Here is a 27,398-nt window from a genome sequence, read left to right on the forward strand (position 1 = left end):
TTAAAAACAGAAGTAGCATTTTTCTTAATTGTAAAGGACATTGGGTCACTGAAAAGTTATTGTGATTGCATTTTTACACTAAAATAATTAACAACTAAGTATATTAATTTGGTTCCAGAACAAATAGTTACTGGTATCATTGTAAATCATGAACAATTTAGTCTAAAAATCTTTGTGAGGCAGTTAGGGATTCAAAGATTGCTCCTAATTTATAAATGAGAGTGGTATAGCGTATTCTTTCTCTTAAGAACTGGAGCAATATGGCCCTTGGGACCTCAGCAAAATAAATTATAACCTCAACCCTAAGGCGCCATAATTAATTTGACACCTCCGTTTCCAGTTTTAGCATTAGTCTCCACTCACAATAAAACTTTATATAACATATCTAAAAAAATAAAAAAAATTGTTTTGTAATTCATTACTTCTATCTTGTAAATGAGAAGTTTCCAGGTTGTCAGTATTCTGACTCTGCAAATTATAAATGAACTTGGTCATAATAACTTCACATCCATATGTTTCATTTTCTTACTGCTCTAGATGAGGTAGACTACATTCCTTTGCTTGCTCTTCAAGCCCATGTTCTCCCTTGAATATGTGTCTTATTTACTTGTCTCTATTTCTTTGCTTACCTATTTCAACACTGGACTTCTCACTGAAGAATGTACTCTTTTCCTTTCCTGCCATCTCTTTATAAATAAGTTTCATTTTTAAAACATCATTTTATAAAAGAATATTTTCTCATAAAGACATTGAGATTTTGAAATGGGTCACTGAATATTTGAGTGTATGTAAAAAAAAAGAAACATATAAAACAAGTAAAAAGAAACATGCAAAAAATATTCTTTAACTATCCAAGGTAATACATACATTTTTATTTTATAATCCTAAAACGTATATGTATGTGTGTAATAAGATTCAAAATATTTTGATTCTATGCTAATATATTGGTGTTTTATATAATTCTATTTTAACCTCTTTTTGTTTTGTTTAAAGCAAATTTCTGGTCACAAAGTGTAGCATAACCTAAATTGAAATAATAAGATGATCCTCAGATATATAATTTTTATAGTACAATTTCTAGATCTCTTTTATTTTGTTTTTTCTTGGGGTGTCCCCTGGGTGTGCTCAGAACTTACTCTTCTCTTCCTTTTCCGTCTCCTTCTCCTTCTCCTTCTCCATCTTCTCCTTCTTCTTCTTCTCCTCCTCCTTCTTCTACTCCTCCTCCTCCTCCTCCTTCTCCTCCTCCCCTCCTCCTCCCCTCCCTCCCCCTCCTTCTCCTTCTCCTTCTCCTTCTCCTCCTCCTCCTCCTCCTCTTCCTTCTCCTCCTCCTCCTTCTCCTCCTCCCCTCCCCCTCCCCCTCCCCCTCCCCCTCCCTCTCCTTCTCCTTCTCCTTCTCCTTCTCCTTCTCCTTCTCCTTCTCCTTCTTCTTCTTCTCCTTCTCCTTCTTCTTCTCCTCCTCCTTCTCCTCCTCCTTCTCCTCCCCCTCCTCCTCCTCCTCCTCTTCCTTGTCCTCCTCCTCCTTCTTCTCCTCCTCCTTCTCCTCCTCCCCTCCTCCCCCCTCCCCCTCCTCCTCCTCCTCCTCCTCTTCCTTCTCCTCCTCCTCCTTCTCCTCCTCCTCCTTCTCCTCCTCCTCTCCTCCCCCCTCCCCCTCCCCCTCCCCTCCCCTCCCTCTCCTTCTCCTTCTCCTTCTCTTCTCCTTCTCCTTCTCCTTCTCCTTCTCCTTCTCCTTCTCCTTCTCCTTCTCCTCCTTCTCCTTCTCCTTCTCCTTCTTCTTCTTCTCCTTCTCCTTCTTCTTCTCCTCCTCCTTCTCCTCCTCCTTCTCCTCCTCCTTCTCCTCCTCCTTCTCCTCTTCTTCCTCCTCCTCCTCCTCCTCCTCCTCCTCCTCCTCTTCCTTCTCCTCCTCCTCCTTCTCCTCCTCCCCTCCTCCCCCTCCCCCTCCCCCTCCTTCTCCTTCTCCTTCTCCTTCTCCTTCTCCTTCTCCTTCTCCTTCTCCTTCTCCTTCTCCTCCTTCTCCTTCTCCTCCCCCATCTCCTCCTCCTTCTCCTTCTCCATCTCCTCCTCCTTCTCCTCCTCCTACTACTACTTCTCGTCCTCTTCCTCCTCCTCCTCTCTTCCTCGTCCTTCTCCTTTTTCCTCCTCCTCCTTCTCTTCTTTTTCTTCTTCTTCCTCTTCTCTATCCTTTCTTCTCCATTATTCATTTTTCCATTTTTTCCGCATCCTTTTCCTCCTCTTCCTCATACCCCTCTTTTTCTTCCTGCCCCCTCACCTGGTAGTGCTCAGGATACAATATATGGTGCCAGAGATAAAAAAAAGGGTCCTCAGCTGTGAGCACGCAAACTTCTTAACATTGATCCTGTCTCTGGCATATTACAGCCCCTTGTTATTTCTTATTCTCTTTTATATAGGAGGTATGAATTTGTTCAGAGCTCACTTTTAACTTTCTGGGTCCTATAACTGTGACATTTTTCTGTCAATTTAAAGGGAAACATTTATAGTTCAGAGTCCATCAAAATATCAAGTGATTATTTTTAACTTAATCCTTAGTACAAATGATTACCTTCTCTGGATGTATTTTAGCACTGCCCTCCCATTGTTCATTGATTTGTTCGAGCAGGCACCAGTAACGTCTCCATTGTGAGACTTGTTGTTACAGTTTCTGGCATATCGAATACACCATGGGGAGCTTTCCAGGTTCTGCCATACAAGCAGGATACTCTTGGGAGCTTGCCGGGTTCTCCGAGAAGAATCAAACCTAGTTTGGCCACATGCAAGGCAAACGTCCTATCTGCTGTGCTATACTCCAGCCCCTTTGGATGTATTAGTTAAGAAAATCATATGTTGAACACAATTAATATATGCTCTGATCTATCTCCTATATACAGAGACTTTGTATTTATGGGATATATGTTGATAACTATTTTCATTTATTCCTTCACATACTAAAATATTATAGCCATCTGTAGATTAATAATGCAAATGAAGATGTAACCAGTATTTATATGTACTGGTAAATCTTATTGCAGAATATGAATGTGAGGTTGAAATAAAATAAATGTTCATATATTTTTTAAAACTTGAGTTGTATGACCAAAACTCCACTATTGATCAAATCACAGACAAATTTCAAAAAGAAAATATAATAGTGAATGAAAACATACAACTATTGATGGATTTTCATGGATGAAATGTAGTTTGTCCACTCAGTGTTGAAGAAACTACAAGATCCTGTGGAGGGAGTAGCTATAATTCCCCATCCAGTGTGACATATTAGGATAGAACTCAAATTTACTTCAAAACTCATATTATTCTTCAAGTATTTCATTGGGAATAGGTGGTTATCTTATGAATAATTAACAAGAGTTTATTTAAACCAGAATATGGGAACGTGAGAGCCACTCTTGGAATGCTCATTTACCAACAAATTTGTAAGCATTTGTTGGTTAATTTAATGTTGGGATTTGCCTTTTGCCAATGAAAAATATCACTCACCCTCATTTCCCATTTACTATATTATAAAGTGTGGTTGCAGTTGATGGTATTGAACCAGCTACTAAACATTGCATCAATTGAAATTTTCTGGGAGGGATAAAGAACTGGATTGATGATGGATTTCTTTCATCATTTTTGCTTGAGTTTTCCATTAGCTAAATGCTGATTTTTCCTAAGTTTTTGATCAGAAATTTTGTCTGGAGTGTAAAATTCACTTTGGTTACTTTTAAATTATGGATACTCTGCTGTGTTGAAGCCCTGACTAAAAAGGTAGAATGCTTCTCTTCTTCACAACTGTATAAGTGTGCCTGTTTTTCTTTTAGACACAGGTCAATGGGACTGCATTTTTTAAAAATTTTTATTAGTGAAACACCATGAGATGCATTTGTAGATTTACAACTTTTTGTGCTTGGGTTTCGATTATACAATGATCAAATACCCATCCCTCCACCAGAGCCCATTTTACACCACCATGGATAATATTTCTCCCACCCCCATCCCCCTCATCCCACCCTGCCTCTGTGGCAGGGCATTCCCTTTTGTTCTCTCTCTCCTTTTGGGTGTTGTGGTCTGCAAAAGAGGCATTGAGTGGCAAACATGTTCAGTCCATAGTCTACTTTCAACATTCTTTTCCCATCTTCCCCTCCTGGGAAGATCCTCCAAACACCCTTTATTTAGTGCTCCCTTCTCTATCTGAGCTGCCCTTTCCCCTAGACTGCCCGGCTGGCCTCTAAGCTATGGAGTAATCCTCCTGGTGCTAATCTCAGCTATTCTTGGGTATTAATCTCATATTTTGTTACTTTATATCCCCCAGATGAATGCAATCTTTCTATGTCTATCCCTCTCTTTCTGACTCATTTCGCTTAGCATGATACTTTTCATGTTGTACCACTTGTATGTAAATTTCATGACTTCATCTTTTCTAAGAGCTACATAGTACTCCATTGTGTAGATGTACCAAAGTTTCTTTAACCAGTCATCTGTTCTTGGGCATTCAGGTTTTTTCCAGATTCTGGCTATTGTAAAGAGTGCTACAATGAACAAACAAGTGCAGATGTCACTTTGACTATACATTTTTGCCTCTCTGGGATATATTCCCAGGAGTGGTATTGTTGGGTCAAATGGAAGCTCAATTTCTAATTTTTTGAGAATAGTCCATACTGTTTTCCAAAAGGGCTGAACCAGTGGCATTCCCACCAACAGTGAAGGAGTGTCCCTTTCTCGCATATCCGCGCCAGCATCGGTTGCTTTTGTTCTTTTGAGTGTGGGCCAGTCTCTGAGGTGTGAGATGGTATCTCATTGTGGTTTTGATCTGCATCTCCCTGATGATTAATGATGCAGAGCATTTTCTCATGTGCTTTTTTGCCATTCTGATTTCTTCTTTGAGAGAGTTTCCGTTCATTTCATTGCCCCATTTTTTGATCGGGTTGGATGTTTTCTTCTTGTAGAGTTCAACCAATACTTTGTATATCCTTGATATCAACCCCTTGTCAGATGTGTATTTGGCTAATATCCTTTCCCATTCTGTAGATTATCTTTGTATTTTGGTCACTGTTTCTTTTGAGGTGCAGAAGCTTCTTAGTTTAAGATAGTCCCATTTGTCTATCTCTGTCTTCACTTGCTTGGCCAGTGGCGTGGCATCTTTGAAAATACCATTAGCTTCAATGTCATGGACGGTTTTGCCAACTTTGTTTTCAATGTACTTTATGGTTTCTGGTTTGATGTTGAGGTCTTTAATCCATTTTGATCTTACTTTTGTACACGGTGTTAGGCAGAGTTCTGAGCTTTTTTTTTTTTTGCATGTAGCCATCCAGTGATGCCAGTATAATTTGTAAAAGAGGCTTTCCTTACTCCACTTCACATTTCTTGCACCTTTATCAAAGATTAGATGATCATATGATTGAGGGGGGATGTCAGTGTATTCAGCACTGTTCCATTGGTCTGCAGTTCTGCCTTTGTTCCAGTAAGGGACTGAATTTTTAAGATCAATGGCATTTGTCCTTTTTAGAATACTCTAAGGAAAGGACATAATCAGTGATATACACCAATTTATTGGTGTTTTATTGGAGACTCCAAATATTCCAAAATATCCCTATTCTCCAAAAGCTTTGATTGAAATTCTGAGCAACCAAAGTCGATATTATAACCAGCAGTGTTGTTCTCATATATAGTGAGGTCTCAAATGCCGTAGGTGCTAGATAAAGTAAAGATTACCACTTGAACTTGAATTTAGGTAAGAAGAAAATAAACAATTTACATGGAATGAAGCACATTTTTCTAAAAAAATTGCAATAGTAAATTTATTTATTTATTCTGGTTTGGGCATCATGGTTGACTGTGCTCACAGCTTACTTTTAGCTCTTCGTTTAAGGATCAATCCTCACGTTTAAGGGGGATAATATGTGGTTATGGGGATTGAACCTCTGTCACATGTGTGCAAGCTAAGTGCCCTACCCAATGAACTATCACTCTTACTCGGTGTATTAGAAATTTAAATTTAAGGTTGCTTATGTTACTTGCAACAGAAACACAAAATAAAGGAATCCTCAGTGTTCATATTGCTTGAGATCAATGGAGTTGCAACAACTTCTTGTTCAAGATATATCAGCTTCAATTAATTTTGTACTAATAGAATTTTGTATAATAAAATTTTGCACTGATAATTGACTCATGTGCATAGTCTGAATATATTCATATAGAATATGAGGAGAGAACCAAAAGCATTACAAGGATTTTAAGTATGATATTATATTATTTGATAAAATTAGTGATATTACTCATTAATCAATCATTTTTTGTGCTTCACTGTGACGTCCCTATTACCTATTTTTTCTACATGTTAGGATTAGAACACGATAGATACATCTCACTAAAAGTTTCCATCAACACTGAAATTTTGGGTCTAATGTGTTATCTTTTGTACTTGATCAAAAATTCTATCACAATAATTTAGCATAATACCCCTGATATCCTAGGTCATTTAAAAATCATATTGCAATAGTATTTTCAGACAGTGGTATGTACTTCTGATTAAAATATAAATTATATCATAGAGAGAGCTTCATCCTTATGGTAGAGTATTTATTAATGTGTGTGCAACAGAAAAAAATTTCTCTCTCACATTTTATGAGAAATATGATTTTTAAAAAAGCCAACTTCTGGATTTATTTCTTTGGAATTCAATTGATCTGTTCATTCCTTCCAAATATATACTATTCTCTTATGTTACACTGACAAAGATTAGTGGACCAATATTCAGACTCTCAGATCTCAAAAGCAATAAAAGTTTTCTTTAAATTTTTCAAAAAATATATGAGATATAGTCTTAATATATGCTTTCAACTCAATTACTAGATTTATTGATACTATTTAAATGGAAATTATTTCTAAATACTTTCAATAACCTTCAAAAACTAAGAAGGATTCCAGTGGTATTGTGCCACCTTCATTATATACAGCTTCCAATTATTAGGATTACTCCCCAATGAGACTTAGTTGAATAGCAACATTGAAGGAAACCAGAAAATGTCACCATAAACTATGTATCAGTGAGCTAAAAAATATTTTGAGCTTTAAAAGCAAAATAAAATTCTGGACCAAAATTCTACTTTTTTTGACTAAAGCAGTTTATACATTTTCATCTTTTCACCAGAGAATTAGTCTTAAGAAAGTACCAGATGATCTAGAAAATTACTTCATGAGTTTCCTTCTATGCATTCACTTCTACAATTCTTGGCCATTGGCTACCTAAAATACTTTTGTATGTCCACTCATTTCTCTTAAAGTATATTGTCCATTGCTGAAAATTTCATATTAGCCTTAGTTCTAGCACTAGCCCAAAGCTGATACTTTGGGATATTTTTCACTAAGTTTCTTACTTAGTGTATGTGTGTGTTATAAGAATTTATCAACTTTATTTTTATATCATTAGTATGCTTCTTTGTTAAATTGCTCAGGTTAAAAATCTAAAAGATGTGAAAGTAACTTTTTGTTTCCCCTACAGTTACTTTTCAATGTGACTTTTAAATACAGACCTAATTTTATTGCTCTAAGTTTTATGTTTTCACCCCAGTAATTTTTCATCTGCATGTACGGTGTCATATAAATTAAATAATGTTAAAATAAGGTAGGTCATTATGTTCTTATCAAATTCTGGCATTGTTTTCCATTGACCGTAGTATAATAAAGCCTAAATTCATCATCATTTTTAGGTGACTTTTAATCACTTTTATGGCACTGCCAAATATTTCTAATTTTATTCATTTTTTTATATTTAACACTTTCTTTTAATCATCTCACCACTATTTAGTTAAATTATTTTCAATAGCAATAAATGGTGCCATAGCCTCTTTACAAGGTTTCCTGACTAATAGTCTATTTAATGTATATTAAATAAGAAGTAATAGTCAGCTAAGGCAAGTGTCCTTTTGATCCCATTACTCAGCTTCTTATAACACTATCATGTTGCCAAATGGCCACTTATATCAAGTGAAAATTACTGACCATGTATCTTAAAATATTGTACCAATTAACTCGTGGAGACCGAGCAATACATAAGCATTCTTTATTGAGATGAGTCCATTCCATTTCATCTCAGCCTCTCTGTTCTACTGCAATCTCAAATATCATTTGTAGCTCAATATGTGAACTAATCCTCTCAGCAAAACCTTTAAGTGGAATTGTTTATGTCTAAGGTAGATACAATGCAGGCATTTGTTGGATCACAGTGATTTATTCTTTCTCGCCCACCCCTTACCCCCAACAAGCTTAAGGTTTTTGAATTACACCTATCACAGTGCTCCAGAGACACACCCAATTTAATCAGGCATTCCCAATCCTCTGTGTTTATCTTTAACTTCTATGTATTCTGCTTGCCCTATCTGTTAATTGCTTTTATCCACAATCAGACCCTGTGACTTGTAAAGTAAAATTCTTCTAAGAACTTTGGACTTTGAATATGTTAGCAAAATATTGCTTTGCTCTTTCCTTTATGTCTTTTGCATAGTTTATTTTAGAGTTATGTATTTTTTGTATAGACAGAGGAAGACGGTTCGTACTATGCTTTTCTAACATAGGAGTGAATTGACTCTGAATAATATTTAATCCTGGGCATCTGATAAATTTACTTGACTTAAATCTCAGTTGCCCTTAATTTACTTTTTCTTTTTGGGTCACACCCAGTGATGCTCAGGGGTTACTCCTGACTGTACACTCATGAATTAGTCTTGGCAGTGCTCTGGTGACCATATGGGATGCTGGGAATCGAACACAGGTCAGCTGTGTGCAAGGCAAATACTCTACCCACTGTAATGTCGCTCCAGTCACAGACCTTAGTTTTTAACACCCTAAAACATAAGTGCCTCTGAGGGATAAGAATGGACTCAGGGCAAGCTGTAAGCTACCTGGCATCAAGAGGGACAGGCTAAGAACAATGACAAATATAATAAGTTATGAGCATGATCATGGAACAAACTCTGTCATGACCCCCACAAAAATAACTGTATAAGGAACCTACTGGGGTTAGAAAAACTAGTCTGGCCTGAGGACTGTGATACGATACATAGCGAGATCCAGTAAAACCATTCTTTAAGTTTAATATATCTCTTACTGTGTCCATACAAAAAGACTAGAAATATTATTAGAAGTAAATTTAAGATGACAGTTTAAATGGACAATAGCTAAGGAAAGGAGAAAGTAAGACACCCTTAGATGGAATTCAGCCCTTGGGCTAATCTCCTAGCAGGATGAGATTTCGCCCTTGAATATCTTCTAGAAGAATTTACCTTGGAGGAAGGGCATTAAATCCATTCATTGATTGTGATAATGTTTAACCACACCTATGTGTAATTGCTACCCTGAAATCTTGACTATAACTAATGCTGTGAGACTTGAGTAAATGGACACTGATTACCAACAGGCCTGCTGGCCTTTTCCTTCCTTCAGTCATCCATTGCTGTTAGGTGGGGGGCACGGTGATTGGCCCCAAATGTACACTTAAACTGATTCTTACTATTTGTTTAGAAATATAAACATCACCTATCTCACAAGCGAGAAGTTAAATAATGTGATATAACTTTGCTAAAAGAAATATTAGGAAAAACTCAGAGCAAATATATTTCAAAGACTGATTAACAAATATATTTCAAAGATTGATTGAGAAATCAAGAAAAAAGAAATAACAAAACTGGATATCTATTCTGGAAATTTTTCAGGCAGTACTTGGCTAATAAGCACCATTTACACAGAGAAAACATCTATGAAAATTACAGTGATTGGTTTTATTACCATAGCAGTAAATTAGTTTAACAATTTTAAGTTCATATCATTCAAAGAGACTACTTTCAGTCAAATAACATCTGAAATTAACATTAGCTAGGGCCAGGGATGGTATATTTACCAAAAATGCCTTTTTGCTATTTGGATCCAGAGATAATGGTGTCCTCCTCCTCAACTCTTCCCCCCGCAACTACTAAATCAAGGTTCAATTTTCTTAATTTCTGGAAGCAATTCAATCTTTCTACTTTAAGCATTAAAATGGTTTTTATATATTCCACCTTCATATTCATATATAGAATATGTAACTTGTTTCTATGGTACACTACATATGATCAGTGGGAATATATAGTATACATATACACATGCTTTGTATGTGACTTTTCCAGGGTTTAGACTCCTAATCCTATATGGTCTCCCAAGAACCACTCAGAATTTTCCATTAGCAGAGCCATGATTAAGCCCTGAGTACAAGGAAGTGTGGTGACACAATGTACCAGAAAAAGAAAAAAGAAAGTAAAAAGAACTTGAGAAGAGTAATAAATAATTACTGTTAATATTTTTGTCAAGAGAGAAATATGTCAATGATTTTTTAAATCAAAGTAGATTATCAAATATCATTATATTACTGCAAATCCTTGGCACTGCCACTCATAAATTTTAGGAATATTTTTATCCTAACTATGTCCTAGGATCTTTAAGACAAAAGGTCTTTTGATTTTCTCATGTATGTCCCTTCTTCCAACAATAAAACTCTTCCCCTTTTTTATTGTTTCTTTGTTTTATTTTTCGGACCCACCAAGTGGTTTTCAGGACTTACCAGTGCTAAGATCACTCCTGGTGTGCTTAGCATACTATCCAACATGCAGAACTGTTGGATAACAAGTTGGGTTTTCCTTTCTCCTCCTGCAGGGAGCTTAGGTTTATTGAGCTACTTCCACAACAGTGCCCCTGAGGCACATCCAATTCCATCAAGCGCTAATAATCCTATATTGCTTTTCTCTTTCCTTTATGTCATTTGCATGGGGTATTTAGCAATTTCCTTTTTGTATAGACGCAGGAAGATAGTTCATGCTATCACTTGTAACATGGGAGGTAACTGACTCCAAATAATATTTAATCCTGGGAATCCATGTTTACTTGACTTTAGGCTCAATTTCCCTTAGTTCCTAGCAATCAAAAAGCAGGATCCCAAAGAAGGGACTGGATGGACCCAGGGCAAGCTGCGAGCTAGCTACCCTGGCATGGAAAGAAGACAAACTAAGCATCATAAGTATAATATTTTAAGAGCAGGGTCATGGAACAATTCTGTAGTGACCCAAAAAGTAGTAACTGAATAAGGACCCTGCTGGGGTTAGGAAAGACTACCCTGGTCTGACAACTGCAGTCTGGGATATATAGTGAGATTTCCCAGGAAGAGCCAACCTTTAAGTTTATTATATCTCTTACTGTGTTCATACAAAATGACTCTACTAGAAATATTATAAGAAGTTAAATTTACTGTGACTATTTAAATGGATTACTAGCTGAGGGAAAGTAGAAAGCAATACACCCTAGATGAAATCCTTCTCTTGAGTGAATCTCCTAGTAATCTGGAATGCTGAATCTTCAAATAAGCTTTTGTCCTTGGGTAAATCTCTTAGAAGCCCCCTGAATGAGTGGCTTCACCTCTGTTTTTATAACAATGTTTAATCCCACCTACCCTTCATGACTGCTATATACCTATGCTATTAGGGGAAAGAAGAGACTTTGGAACTTTGGAACTTTGAGGTCTTAGAGGAGTAGATGATGACAATGACTGGAAAGAGAGAACTATGAGGCTATTATGAGATTAGGAAGGAGATAAAGAAGGAGAGGGCTTTGTGGTCTATCAGGAGACTAGGATGATGGAATTATGATGACTAGGACTACGACCAAAACAACGTGGAAAGGGGGTGATAGAGTGAAATAAACTGTCTACTGACCAGCCTAGGGCTCAGGCCCAGTTTCTTTGTTCTCCCAGTTCGTCCAGCAGTCACTGTAGGTGGCCTGGGTGGGCGGGTCTCATCCCACATTCCCATGAAGAGATGAGCCGCACAATCAGCAATGGCAATGCCATGGCAGACTGCAGAAATGAGAAAAATCAGCTAGGCCTCAGTTTCAGTTTCTGGAACTGAAACAGTTTCGGTTTCCCAGAAATGAAACAATGCGAAACTAGCCAACCAAGTCCCCACTTGGACACAATAAGTGACTCAGTCAATCACCCTGTGCCTTATCAGCAATAACTAGTGCCAGAAATTGTCTTTTGTTAACCTCAAAGAATAAGTAGTTTATGTAACCATATGCTATATAATGCCTTCTGAAACTAGAGGCAGGGTCCTTGTCCTGAGGCCGCTGTGTTGGTGGGGACTTGGATCCTAGCTTGAGTAAGCAATACAATCCCTTGCTTTTGCATCACAGAGTGATCTCCTACTTCTATCTTGAGCCTAGTTTAACACCCATGTCTATTTCTCTTTGAAACTCACACAGGACATCTACCCCTGGTCAGTTAGGTACTTCTAACTTTGTATGTGTGTTCCCAGGTCTCCTGATGTCTTCGGTTTTCTTCAAAATCTTAGTGTTTATTCATTAAAAATGTTTTTTGTTTGTTTGTTTGTTTGTTTTTTTATTAACTTTACTGTCCTCAAGATCTTTGGCTAACCATTACTAAGATTCCAGGTGTTTCTTATTCCTACTTCACTTTAACTCCAGTCAAGTTAATATATATTCAGAAATAAATGAATAATTGTTGTTAAAACACTCATCTGCAATGCTGCAAATAATATTCTTTCCAAAACACAATTTAATGATGTGGTAGCAACATCCTTGAAATTGCTTGTACAATGTGAAACCTATACCTCCAGATGTAAAGTAAAGTAAAGTAAAGGCCCTCCCGTTGATCATCGATTTACTCGAGCAGGCCCAGTAACGTCTCCATTGGAGACTTTGTTGTTACTGTGTCTGGCATATCGAATACTCTCGGTAGCTTGCCGGGCTCTCCGAGAGGGGCAGAGGAATCGAACTCGGGTCGGCAATGTTGGCTGCGTGCAAGGCAAACACCCTACCGGCTGTGCTATCGCTCCAACCCTGCTATCGCTCCAACCCACCTCCAGATGAGAAACACTAAATATCAGAGATGGATACCAATATGTGTTTTCCCATGCTTCCTGTGTTATCATTTTTGGACTGGAAATACCACATTGGGGAATGCTGAGAATGATTCTTCATTTTGCTAGTTATGAATTAACAAGAACATGAATTATCCAAGGTACTCAGGCACTTGAAGAATCTCAATGTAACAGCAAACTTGTGTCACTTCTTGGTATTAGAGATCTAGAGATGATAATTTAGACATGTAAAAAGTGCAGCTCTGTTATGATCATAAACAGTGAGGCATGGAAGAATATTACATGTTCTCTATACTTAATATGAAGACAGAGTATCTAAAATAAGTTTTTAGAAGCAAATTTTATGACTTCATTTTTCCTAACAGCTGCATAGTATTCCTTGGACAGTATCATGTTAAATGAAGAAAGGGACAAAATAGAATAACTGCACTCATGTATGGGATCAAAAAAAGCAGTATGAGACTATTATCCAAGTCGAGATAAAACATGGGCCGGGAGGACTGGTAAAAGTTTGGAAGCTTGCCACAAGTGTGTGGGGGGCAAAAGGAAGAAAGTTTGGAGAAGCAATCGATAAGACACAGATGTAATAGTAGAAATGAACATTCTGAACAAGAACAAATTGTTGAGAGTAGGTAAAGGGATAAAAATGATAACCTTTCAGAATCTGCATTGCAAATGATAATACCCAAAAGGAGAGAGAGAGAGAGAGAGAGAGAGAGAGAGAGAGAGAGAGAGAGAGAGAGAAAGATAAGTGCCTGCTCTAGTGTTAGGAGTTTTGGAGGGTCAGAGGGAAACTGGGTACATGGGTATGAGAAATGCATACTAGTGAAAGGCTGGGTGTTGGAACATTATATAACTATCTTGTAACTGTCTATCTCACTGTGATTAAATTTAAATAAATAAATAAAATTATATATATATTTAATGCTTTAAGTAGTATGTGACTAAATTGCTCCCAGAAACTAAGAACACCATACCTTAAACTAGTAGTTTCAGGAGAAAAGTTGGAGAGGAAGAGTTTATTATCTCTGATCCCAAACAGCAAAAAAGCATTTTTTTTTAAAGATGGACCATTTCTGGTCCTGTATAATGTTAATTTCAGAGGTTATTTGACTGAAAGTAGTGTCTTTGAATGATCTGAACTTAAAATTGTTAAACTGATTCGCAGTTATGGGAATAAAGCTAATCATGGTAATTTTCATAGTTGTTTTCTCTGTGTAAATGGTGCTTATTAGCTATGTATTCTCTGAGAAGTTTCCAGAACAGATATCCGGTGTCTTCTTTTTAAAGAAGTTAAGACTTATCATATTTCACAAATTAAAAGTACTCAGTATTCATTACATATGTTATTTCTGGGCTCCATCCTACTATCTACATTGCAGCATATTTAAAAAAAAATCGATCTCAGACTCATGATTTGAACTATAAGCATATTATCCCATTATGTGATTAAGAGAAAATGTTTGATTACGCTGGCTAGAAAGTATGGAAAAAACTCATTTGCTTTTCTCTTACCCTTTCCATTTGGAGATAAATTTGATGGGTGCAATAAAAAGCTAAAATTGAAAAAGAAAAATCGTAAAGGAAATATGAGAAAGCAAATGGAATGACCTTCATTGTACAGAATGAAAAAAAAAAAAACAATGCTAATTTTGAGTCCTTTGTCAGACATTTACTGAAGGCTCTGGCATACTGGAAACTTTAGGCTGCCATATCTTTCCTCTCCCACACTTCAGTTCTTTGTTACTGCAGTATGTGTACCAAGTATCAGATGTGTTTATTCCTAAATCTGTTTGTACCAGTTGTTTTTATTTTTCACTTACATAATTTATTTAAGTATCACTTTAGCCTGTGAAAATATGAACGTGAAGTGAAGTTGTTTCTATAAAATCTAAGCTGCATGTCTTGAAAACAACTCTATAAAGGTAAGTTTCTTGGAATATGCTTTCAAAGTAAGTGGGTTGGACAACTATTTAAAAAAATGGTAAAAAACTGTTTAAGAATCAAGAGACATTTAAAAAGATCCAGCACAAAAATTGCCTACAAGTGTTTGTGATTGCTTTATGTACTTTAAAGATCTAGAGACAGAAAATTGGACAGGAATTATGGCTGTTTTATATAAGACAAGGAAAAGAAAAAGCAAAGTGTGTGTCGAATGATCCATCTGCTAAGATATATCTACCTCTATACTTTAAAATTTCTATCATATGCATAAATTAGACACAACCTTAATTATTTCAAGGTTTCCTGCCAATTATAATAAAATAAAATAATGGTATTTCCACAGTTTTCACAGAAAATGTCTCAGCTAGCCACCATATCCTGTAACTTCCTTCTCTCTCTACTTAATTGATGCATCTGATTAGAACAATGGTGAGCATTGACTATTTATGCTTCCCATAAATAGAAGTCAATTTTACTTGTAGTGACTTATTGTCAATTAATTTGTTACAGAAAATATTTCTAAAAATTCTGATTTTTTTCTTGTGATTTTTAAGTGATAAAATAGAGCTTCCCTCCCCCCCCCCCCCCCCCATGGAAATGAATTGAACTCAAGGCCTCATTCATGTCCTAAGGAATGGGCTCTATCATGAAGCTCTAACTGTTAATAGTAGGGATGGGTGTTAATCCATGTTTCTCTGAAGCAGAGTAAAGATCAGCATCCTCTCAACTTATAGATAATTTGCATAGGCACTCGACTGTGAGTAATTTGTAATATTCAAGAAAAAGTCAAATGTAATTATGTATGTTTTATTGGCTTTAAAATGTGTGCTCTAGTACCTTTAACATTTCCACTAGCCTTTTGAATAGGGAACATCATATTTTTATTTTTCACTTGTCCTTGCAAATTGTTTGTCAAGCCTTGATAATGACGACCATGACAATAGATAAAACTACTAACTAGTGAAGGCTTAATATAGGTTAGATCCTTTGGCAAGTTCACTGTTCTGAAGTACTAAGTTATTTAATCATTTTATACATAAAGAATTTGAAAATTAGAATAACCAAATACATTTTCTAAGAGTAAGATTGTTTTTAAATAATAGAAACTGGAGATAATCTAATTCTGTCCTACTGACATATATGTGATTTAAATGACTAAGAATGTTTACTTTCTTTAATAGTCTTTTCCCATGCTAGAATTTTGGTTTTCCATATGAAAAAAATACCTGCTGACTATTTGGTCCTTTCATTATTGTTAAAAAACAATATATATCTTTTTGTGTATGTCTTACTTTTTTTTCTTAAAATCTGGGTATAATGCAATATTTTCTCCATTAATATATGCAATATGCATTAATATATGCATTAATATATGCAGCCGAAGACCTCCAGGACCAGCCACCACCATGCTGAGACCACTCTCCGCACACATGAAGGTACTGGCAGAGGGACAAAGCCACGCGGGTTCCGGGGCCGAGACCTCCAAGCCTACTCGAATTGGAGTCGAGCATCTTCCACCCAGATCCTCCAAATTCCAGTAGGCAGGGGTCACACCCACCACCTGGCCCCCTGGCGCCGTGTAATCCCATCAGCGGCCAAGACTCAGAGACTATAAAATCCAGATCCAGGACGAGAACAGTGCAGTCTCTGCCCCCGCGCCTGGGTGTTCCTTCCCGGAGCCCCTTGGAGGGGAGCGGGTTGAGCTTTCCTCCCCGCCCCGACCAGGGCTCCGGCAGCCGAAGACCTCCAGGACCAGCCACCACCATGCTGAGACCACTCTCTGCACACATGAAGGTACTGGCAGAGGGACAAAGCCACGCGGGTTCCGGGGCTGAGACCTCGTGGCCACGCGACATCTTAACAGAACTTTTTTTTTTATGACATCTTATTGTCTTATTCCTACTTTGGACAAACTTGCAGGCTATCGAATGTAGCCTGCCCACAGGGCAGAGTCTGGCAAACTCCCCGTGGCGTACCAAATATGCCAAATACCAGTAACAATGAAGGGTCTCATTCTCCTAAATAGCCTTGAATATAATCTCAGGGCTAGGATGAAAGAGACGTTACTGGGGCCTGCTCGAGGCAATCGACGAATAACAGGATGATGAAATGAAAAATGAATATATGCAATGATGTTTATGTCAATTCATTTTCTTTCAGTCCAAATTTACTAAATGAGTGACCTCAGATGTAAACATTGAAGAAATTGACCAACACTACAGTTTTGAATTTTAAATTGAACATTGCAAGGTTCATACATGCATGCAGATACACATTTCTTTTATATTCTTGGTTCTCTGTCATTTCCATAGACAATTATTTTAAGACTTTAAGCATGAGCTAAGAGATGAATAAAAGCAGAAACTAATGTTTCACTGAAACATAATTTTATTGCAGAGTGATTGCTAAGGTATGCAAATGTAAATTGTTTTTCAACTCTAAGATGCTTAACTTAGAGATTACTACTTCTCACTGAAAAATTTTCAGTAGCAAAATTTTGATTGCTGTTTGCAGATGTCACTTTAGCTACAATGATAAGTAAATGTTATCCTCATGACCCCATTTATTATTATGAGTGCATTTATCTCATATAAAATAATAAAAATGATATTTCTATTTATTCTACAGTAACAAGCCAAAAAATTGGTTTAAATATCAGAAAATAAAAGAAGAATTAAAGCAGAGAACAATAAAATACATATGGATAAAGTGGAAGACATACCCAAACCTTTTACAAGACTGTCAATCTGCCTCAATCTGAAAACCAGTGTCACAAAAACACAGACATATTTGGATATTGATACTCAACCTACACACTTTCTGAAACATCTCACATAGTCATATTTTTATTATGTATTTGCTGCAGTTGGAGAGACAATGCTCTGTTTAGATATTGAATCTAAATTTGATGTCTTCTGTGTTATTTTCAGAAAGGAAAATTTGAAAAAATCTAATTTCAAAGTTAAATTACCCCACATGAGAATTTGCTATTGATGAAGATGCTGCCTCTACAAAGACTGATTCAGAAAGAACAAGCAGAACAATATATGTCATTCTAAACGACTTCCAAAAGGCACTTGACAATAGACTTAAAAAACAAAACAAAACAAAACAAAACAAAACAAAAAAACAAAAACTGACCCAAGCAATAGCAAAGCAGGCTGGGTGCTTGACTTGCAAAAGGTGGGCCTAGGCTTGATTCTCATCATCCTAAAGAGTCAAAAATATGTGACCTCCCAAGCAGAGACAACAGAATAACCTTAAAGAAAGATGAACAAACTGATTAGAATATTCTCTTAAATTTATTCATAGTTTTAAAGTATTATAGACTAATCTGACTTCTACTCCTTTAATGAGTAGATAATGAACTTATAAAGTAAAGGAGAGGTATAGGTGTGAAAGTATGGAGAGAGGGTAGAAGATTAAGACATTTTGTAGAATAAGATACATGGGCCATCCCAAGGATTACCTTATGAGTGATTAGAATGTATTTTAGTAGGCTAATACAGCCTCATGTGTGAAATTATCTAGCACTGCTCAGTTACTAGTCAAAGTACATACTGTGTTATGATAGTTTAAGTCATTCAAGGTTGCTGTTTTGCTTCATAGGCTCTATAAGAGTAACAGAAAAACAATAGCATGTAGAGTATTTTCAAAATGTCCTTGAAATCATGAATCATAGAATTAAAGATAGATAATAAAAAATTATAGAGAAGAAAATATGAGAATTTATTTATTTATTTATTATTTATTTATTTATTTTATTATTGAAACACCATGAGGTACAGTTGTAGGTTTACAAACTTTCGTGCATGGGTTTCAGTTATACAATGATCAAATACCCAGCCCTTCATCAGTGCCCATTCTCCACCACCAATTAACCCAGTAGCCCTCCCACCCCCTACCCTATTCCCCCCACCACACCCCACCTCTGTGGCAGGGCATTCCTTTTTTCTTTCTCTTTTCTTTAGGCTGTTGTGGTTTACAATAGAAATATTGAGTGGCCATTACCTTCCATCTATTGCCTATTCTCAGCACACATCTCACATCCTGAGTGAGTCCTCCAAACAGCCTTTACTTGGTGTTCCCTTTTATCTGAGCTACCTTTTTCCCCAGCATCTGTTTCCAGCGTCCAAGCCTTGGAGCAGACCTCCGATACTTATCTCAATTATTCTTGGATGTTTAAATCCCATTCTGTTACTTTATGTTCCCCAGATGAGTGCAGACTTTCTATGTTTGTTCTTCTCTTTCTGACTTATTTTACTTAGCATGATACTTTCCATGTAGAACCACTTGTATGCAAATTTCACGACTTCATCTTTTCTAACAGCTGCATAGTATTCCATTGTGTAGGTGTACCAAAGTTTCTTTAACCAGTCATATATTCTCTGGCACTCAGGTTTTTTCTAGATTTTGGCTATTGTGAACAGTGCAGCAATGAATATAGAAATGCAGATGGCATTCAGACTGTACTTTTTTGCCTCTCTGGGATATATTTCCAGGAGTGGTATTGCTCGGTCAAATGGGAGCTCAATTTCTAATTTTTTGAGAATTGTCCATGCTGTTTTCCAAAAGGGCTGAACCAGTCAGCATTCCTACCAACAGTGAAGGAGAGTTCCTTTCTCCCCACATCAGCAGGAACACCAGTTGCTTTTGTTCTTTTGTATGTGGGCAAGTCTTTGTGGTGTAAGATGATATCTCATTGTTGTTCTGATCTGCATTTCCCTAATGATTAATGATGTAGAGCATTTTCTCATGTGCCTTTTAGCCATTCAGATTTCTTTTTTGAGAAAGTTTCTGTGCTTTTCATCACCCCATTTTTTGATGGGGTTGGATGTTTTCTTCTTGTGGAGTTCAATCAGTACTTTGTATATCCCTGATATCAACCCCTCATCAGATGGGTATTGGGAGAATATACTTTCCCATTCTGTAGATTATCTTTGTATTTTGGTCACTGAATCTTTTGTGGTACAGAAGCTTCTTAGTTTAGTATAGTCCCATTTGTTTATCTCTGTTTCCACTTGATTGGTCAGTGGCATGTCATTTTTGAAGATACTATTAGCCTCAATATTGTGGTGTGTTTTGCCGACCTTGTCTTCAGTGTATCTTACGGATTCTGATGATGTTGAGGTCTTTAATCCATTTTGATCTGTCTTCTGTGCATGGTTTTAGGGCAAGGTCTAAGCCCATTTTTTTGCATGTGGTTGTTCAGTTATGCAAGCACCATTTGTTAAAGAGGTTTTCCTTGTTCCACTTCACATCTCTTGTTCTCTTATCAAAGATTAGATGTTTATACATTTTGGGTTGTGTGTACATTTTTCCACCTTGTTCCATTGGTCTGCAGCTCTGTCTTTATTCCAGTACCATGCTGCTTTAATTGTTACCACTTTATAGTAGAGTTTGAGGTTGGGGAGGGTGATGTCTCCCATGTTGCACAATGAGTGAGTCAGGAACGAAGTCAAGGAAGTAATCAAAAGGTATCTGGAAACAAATGAGAATGAAGACACAAGATACCACAACCTTTGGGACACAGCTAAAGTCATGTTAAGAAGAAAAGTTATAGCTTTGCAAGCATTACTCAGGAAGGAAGGCAGGGCCTACATAGATAACTTGACTTCACAGCTCAAGAACTTAGAAAAAGACCAAAAGAAGGAACTCAAACCCAGTCAAAGGAAAGAAATAATAAGACTTAGAGAAGGAATTAACAACATGAGAACCCAAAAAAACATTCCAAAAGGTAAATGAAACCAAGAACTAGTTCTTTGAGAAAATAAACAAGATTGATAAACAAATACCAAATAATTAAAGAGAGAAAAAACCCTAATAAATCAAATCAGAAATGAAAAAGGGGACATCACAACAGAAAACAATGAAATTGAAAAGAACATCAGAGAAGACTACTTTGAAAGTCTGTATGCCACGAAACAAGAGACCTAGAAGAAATGGATAAATTCCTGGATTCCTATAATTTCCCAAACTGAACCAAGAAGACTTGGAATACCTGAATAGACCAATTAATATCAAAGAAATTGAAACTGTAACCAAAAGTCTTCTGCAAAATGAAAGCCCAACCCAGATGAACTCATTAGCAAATTTTTCCAAACATTTAAAGAAGACCTGTTTCCAGTTCTCAAGCTTTTCTAGGAAATTGAAAAAACAAGAACTCTCCCAAACAGTTTCTATGAGGCACATATCTCCTTAATACCAAAAGCAAACAAAGACACCGCTAACAAAGAAAATTACAGGACAATATCTCTGATGAACACGGATGTGAAGATCCTCAACAAAATATTAGCAAATAGAATCCAACAACTCATCAAAAAGATCATACATTACGACAAGTAGGATTCATCTCGGGGATGCAAGAATGGTTTAACTTTCATAAATCAATCAACATAATTCATCATATCAACAAAAGTAAAGATAAAACCATATGATCATATCAATAGATGCATAGAAAACATTTGACAAGATCCAACACCCGTTTATGATGAAAGCTCTCACCAAAATGGGCTTAGAAGGAGCTTTCTTCAAGATAGTCAAAGTCATCTACAACAAACCTATGGCAAGCATTATCCTCCATGGGGAAAAACTAAGATCAGAGACAAGACAAGGATGCCCACTCTCTCCACTTCTGTACTATATAGTACTGGAAGTACTTGCATAGCAGTTAGGCAAGAAAAAGATATTAAGGGCATCCAGATAGGAAAGGAAGAAATCAAGCTCTCACTATTTGCAGATGATATGATACTATATCTAGAGAATCCTAAATCCTCTACCAAGAAACTCCTAGAAATAATAGACTTGTACAGTAAAGACGCAGGCTATAAAATCAATACCCAAAAATCCATGGCCTTCCTATACTCAAATAATGAGACAGAGGAAAGAGACATGAACAAAGGAATACGGTTCACAATCGTGCCCCAGAAAATCTAGTGCCTCGGAATCAGCTTAACTAAGGAGGCAAAGGACCTCTACAAAGAAAACTACAAAACGCTACTCTACAAAATAAAAGAGGACTTGAGGAAATGGAAACATATTCCCTACTCATGTACATCCCTGCTCATGGAAGAATGAACATTGTCAAAATGGCAATACTCCCCAAAGCGCTATACAGATTCAATGTGATCCCTATAAGGATACCCATGAAATTTTTCAAAGAAATAGATCAAGCACTCCTAAAATTCATTTGGAACAACAAATGCCCACAAATAGCTAAAGCAATTCTTGGGGAAAATATGAGAATTTTTATATAGTTCTCAGTTACTGATCAAAAGTTTCTGATCAAGAAAATAAATAATAAATGAGCTTAAGGTCATAGCTAAAGATTATAAAACCAGGAGGAGTCTTATAGCTAAATACAAGGTCAAATTGAAATTACAGATTGCTAAATATATTAAATATACATGAAATGAGTATTTGTTGTTTGTAAAATGGCCAGTGTGAATATGTTCAGAATTTCCTTCAATTATTCAGTCCAATCCACTACAAATAAATTCTCTTATCAACTCTCGTGAAATCTACTTCATTTTAAGCAAGTGAACAGAAAATTCACCCCATTTGTCTCAGAGGATGCTACTCTCCCAGATTCATTCGAGCACCCACTTTGGGAAATATACAAGGTGCTAAATGTAGCAGTGAGGTGGAAAGAAAATTATTAAGTTGGTGTGAAATTGTTGAAGGAAAATTTTATTTTGAAACAAAGGATTATATTGAAGTCAAAGAAAGTAGAGAGTAAACAATTATAAAAGAATATAAGAAATATGATATTTTCCATAGAGAGAGAGACACTAACTCTAATCAATCACCATGATTAATAAATTCTAATAAAATTGAGCATACAAAAATTCCTGCCATTACGTTTTATGTAAGGGACATAAAGATTTATCATATATGAAGGATATCTTAAGATATTAATATTTTAAAATTTTTTGAGGTATTATAGGTATATGTTACAGTTATTTGAAAAAAAAGTAGGTGTCTTGGTTTCAGCAGAAACCTTAAGAGACCAGAATAATAATTCTTGTCTATATAGTGAAAAAGGAGAGATAATATGTACATAACTCATCTAAAGCCTTGAAAACTGTAATAGAACCAATAACCATTAAATTTAGATTTCTAATTCTGATATCTCCATAAGACTAAAACATTACATATTATTGTAAAAATATATTATAAATATATTATATATCCTAATTATAGTGTATAATATTATATTGTGATGTCCATATTGTAAAGAAGGTCTAGACCACATACAAAGCACACATTAAGAAAGCTAAAAAAGATCAGTAACCTGTCTCTAACTTGTAAGAGATGGTATAAAAGTTTATTTGAAGAAATTTGTTTGTATGCTGTTTTTGGCCTACGTATCTCCTGAGGGTAGGTGAAAAGCTCTTCAAACGCTGTAACTCATGGGATTTGTCCTTTGTGAAAGACCACAGAGAATGAGAGCTGACCCCAAGCAAGCCGAGGGAAAAGATGATAAATGTATCTACAAAGAAATGTTTGCTAGAGGTTGCATTTCAAAACACCCCTTTTCCCCTGAGAATTGAATACAGGAGAGGAAAGTCCTGATCATAGAGAATAGCTCTGAATGAGCAGCCAAAATTCTAGGGGCATAAAAGGGATTCATAAAAGAAAGGCTGCATTGGTCAATGACTCCTGGTAGGATATAAGATGAGTATTGGAGTGCATACCCCAGCCCAACATCATAAAATGTGTGTTCAGTGTTAGTTTAATTGTGGGCAAATAGTGTCTTCACTAGCTTCTCTGTTTAGCAGTCTTAAATTTCAGTCCCCTTTTTATGAAAATGAATAAATACAAAAGTAGAGGCTTAAAGGCTCAATGACTTCTTAAGATATTTGACAAAAATCATAATCTATGTCAAAAAACATTTTATAGAAAGTGGTTATATTTCCATGCATACAATCTGGACCTGAAGTTATTGGTTTAAAAGTTTTGTTGGGTAATGAGGTGACTCGGGATGAAAGTAACACAGCGAGGAGTTCAGAATGGTAGTTAGCACACTAAAGTCTAGTGACCCCCACGGAGTGACCTCTTTATCTGTCCTTTACTATGATGACTTCAAACTTTACATATTTGACAAATTTGCTCATGTTTTACCTAAGTGCTAATAAGATCAAGATTATATACCACACTTTTTAATCACAGTTTGATACTAAGTAGAAATTAACCATATATTCTATTTTAATAACTGAACTCCAACCTTTAAGTTGTTATAGCATGGACCATATTTATAAATATATTATATTAAAATACATTTCTTTTTGCTTACATGATGATAAGTTTCAGTAGTAACTTAAATTTTTCTAACTCTTATTCTTCAATAAAATTAATGACTGTCACTCTCACTGTCCTCCCGTTGTTCATCAATTTGCTCTAGCGGGCCCAGTGACGTCTCCATTGTGACAATTGTTACTGTGTTTGGCATATCAAATACATCACAGGGAGCTGGCCAGGCTTTGCTGTGCGGGCAAAATACTCTCAGTAGCTTGCCAGGCATTCCGTGAGGGGCGGAAAAATCGAACTCGGGTGGGCCATGTTGGCAGCTTGCACGACAAATGCCCTACCTGCTGTGCTATCACTCCAGCCCAATTGATGACATTGTTTTCAAATATACATTATATGTACACATATACATTATATATAAAGCAATTATAATTTTACTACATATGTCACAAATTTGATAAGAATAATTTTTAGGTTTTCATTAATAATGGAGTTTGCAAGTTTTATAATATGAACTCAAATCTGAATCTATTAGACTTCCCCAACAAGTTCTGTGCAAATGAGAGCATGAAACCCCTGATGATCACTACAGCTAATTGTGTGAGCACCGCAAATAAATGTGCACTCTCACACATATTTGTGTATGTGACCTCCACTCATCACAATAGAATTAGAAGGAGAAAATAATGACCATTTAAAAATTCATACATAATGATATAAATAATTATCATGCAGATCCACTGTGTGACTAAAATAATTGACATGATAAGCTATTTCTAATTTTCTTCAGTGTTCGCTTGGTGATTCTAATCTTTGTACATGAGTGAGACACTCTTGCTAAGAAAACATGTTGTGATCTGAGAACACATTTTCTAGGAAGCACTTTAAAATAGAGAAGGCTTCATTTCATTTCAGCTTTGGTCTTCTCCAATTTGAATTTATTTCAGTTTGGATAGACAGTGTGACTCAAGTTATCTCTATTTATAATTAATCATTTTTTCTATTAAAACATATTGAATTTATCATGTGCAATTAATTCTGTCTTTTATACTCACTCTGAACCTTTACCTTTACCTGAATCTTTAGTCTAAAATTTGAAGTATAGGACTATTGTATAATAAAATTACTTTTCTTTTGGCATGCTGCTATTGTAGCCTCAGATTCTTAGTCTTCATCATTGTCTAGCAAGTTGTGTTATATTTTCCTCACAAATGTGTACCATATGTATGAAACATATGGTAGAGTATTATAGTTATGTCAAGTATGGACAATGAAAGTTTGCTTAGAAGGATAGTTTCTACCCAAGGCAAACTGAGATACTACACAAAGACACATAATTGTTTATTATGCAGAGACTGAAATACTATTTACAAATACCAGCAATATCATTCATTAACTTATATTATATACTATGTTCTCTCCTTCTTAAAAAGAAAAAGGATAGATTTCTGCAGGTAGTCTGTCTTAACATAAATATCTTGTAGTTTTAAGGATTTTTTTTAAAATTCCCTATCAGTTGTGATAAAATAAAAGGATACTTTTTTATCTTGACCAAAGAAATTATTTTAGTAATTTAAGTATGCAAGGAAACAATACAATAGTATACTATCAAAAGTGTTGTTAAGGTACATGAATAAATGTTTAGACTGGTAATGGAGTGATCATTTTTGTTTGTTTACATGAGAAGATACCTAAGGAGGTATCATTTATCTCCTTATAATTTACTTGTTATTTTATATTATTAGAGGGAATTTTTTTGGAGAAAGCAGGGAACTATTGAAGTTGTAGCCAGAAGCGGTAATGTATGTCTTCATTCTTTACGGTAACTCTATAGGTTTTTAATCTTACTAAAATAGACAAAATCTTTGCAAAATTAACTTAAATAAAGGGTTGGTCACTTTAACGGTCATGTAAAATTATTCTTCAAGGTCATTTTTTATAACTAAGACTTTTTTTCTTATATTGAATGGATTCTCATCAATGCAATTTTTGGAATATAATGATGTAATGTGTATTTCATCTGTGGAAGAGGTTTGGATTGATTTTCAGTAGTCATGATTGGGATACAATTCATCATACTTTTATTGATTTAGGTCCAACCAAGAGAATCCCTTCTGGATTGTGACCAGTTAGCAGTTGGTTATATTCAGAAATAAAGATCTTATCAGTCAGGAACTAATTGGGTTCTTCCTCTGCAGTGTATTTGTATCTGCATCTTTGTGTTACCACATCTCAGGTGACGAATGTTTCTCATCCACCTAAGGCCTAGTCATCCCTCTAGATACTACTCACTTCCTTCTGACTATTAAAAAATGTCCTTTAAAAAATGAATGTTAATTCGTTTTGGTTTATTTATTATTTATTTATTAATTACATTTTGTTGTATGCCTAAAATATTCCAGCGCCACAGCCTCCACCTGGGTGTGACTTCCCTCCACTAGAGTCTCAGTGGTCAGTGGTACCATCCCCTGAATTACTCCTCTTTATAAGCTTCATATTGAATGAAGATCATTTCTCATTCTCAGATTCCTTTGGACATTTGGTATTCCCATCTTATGTATAACTTTATGTTCCACATAAGCAAAGTACACTCCTGACTCATCCAAGGATTAGCAAAGTAAATCCTTCTTTATTTTTTTTTAAACAGATTTGGACCACAACCTGCGATGCTCAGGCTTTACTTCTGGCTTTGCACTCAGAATTACTCAGGCAGTGTTCAGAAGACCATACAGGGTGCTAAGGAACAAACCCAGGTAGAACTTGCGAAAAGCAAGCCCCCTCATACCTATTTTACTATCTCTCTACTCAAAAATGATTTAATCTTTTTGAAAACCAAGTAGTATTCTATTTTTATATATTCAGTCATCTAAAAAGTTCTTTGTAGATTTATTTTCTCACTGATTCCTCAATTTCATACTTTATATCAATATCATCTCCTCCATGTTTACACATTGATAAAAATTAGGCAATTAAGTCACATATTTTTCTTTATGCTCTTCTGTAAATCTCTATCTTTCTTATATATTGAGCCATGTGTGCCACCAACCCATGCTACTTGAATTTATAAAAAATTTCAAAACAATCTCTTATCTTATACCATACATATTTTCAAATTATAACTAATTTACTCTATTTATGTAAATTAAAGAGCTGAAGTATTTATTGTTCAGAGATTGGCGGAGAGAATTTTTTTCTCATTCCAATACAATGCTTTATTATACTCTAGGATTCTGCTGAAAGAGAAAATAGTAAAATCCCCCACCCAATTTTTTCTCTACAAGTAGTTATGTGGTTTTT

The sequence above is a fragment of the Sorex fumeus genome, unplaced genomic scaffold (genome assembly GCF_029834395.1).
Source record: "Sorex fumeus unplaced genomic scaffold, SorFum_2.1 ptg000265l, whole genome shotgun sequence".
Lineage (NCBI taxonomy): Eukaryota > Metazoa > Chordata > Mammalia > Eulipotyphla > Soricidae > Sorex > Sorex fumeus.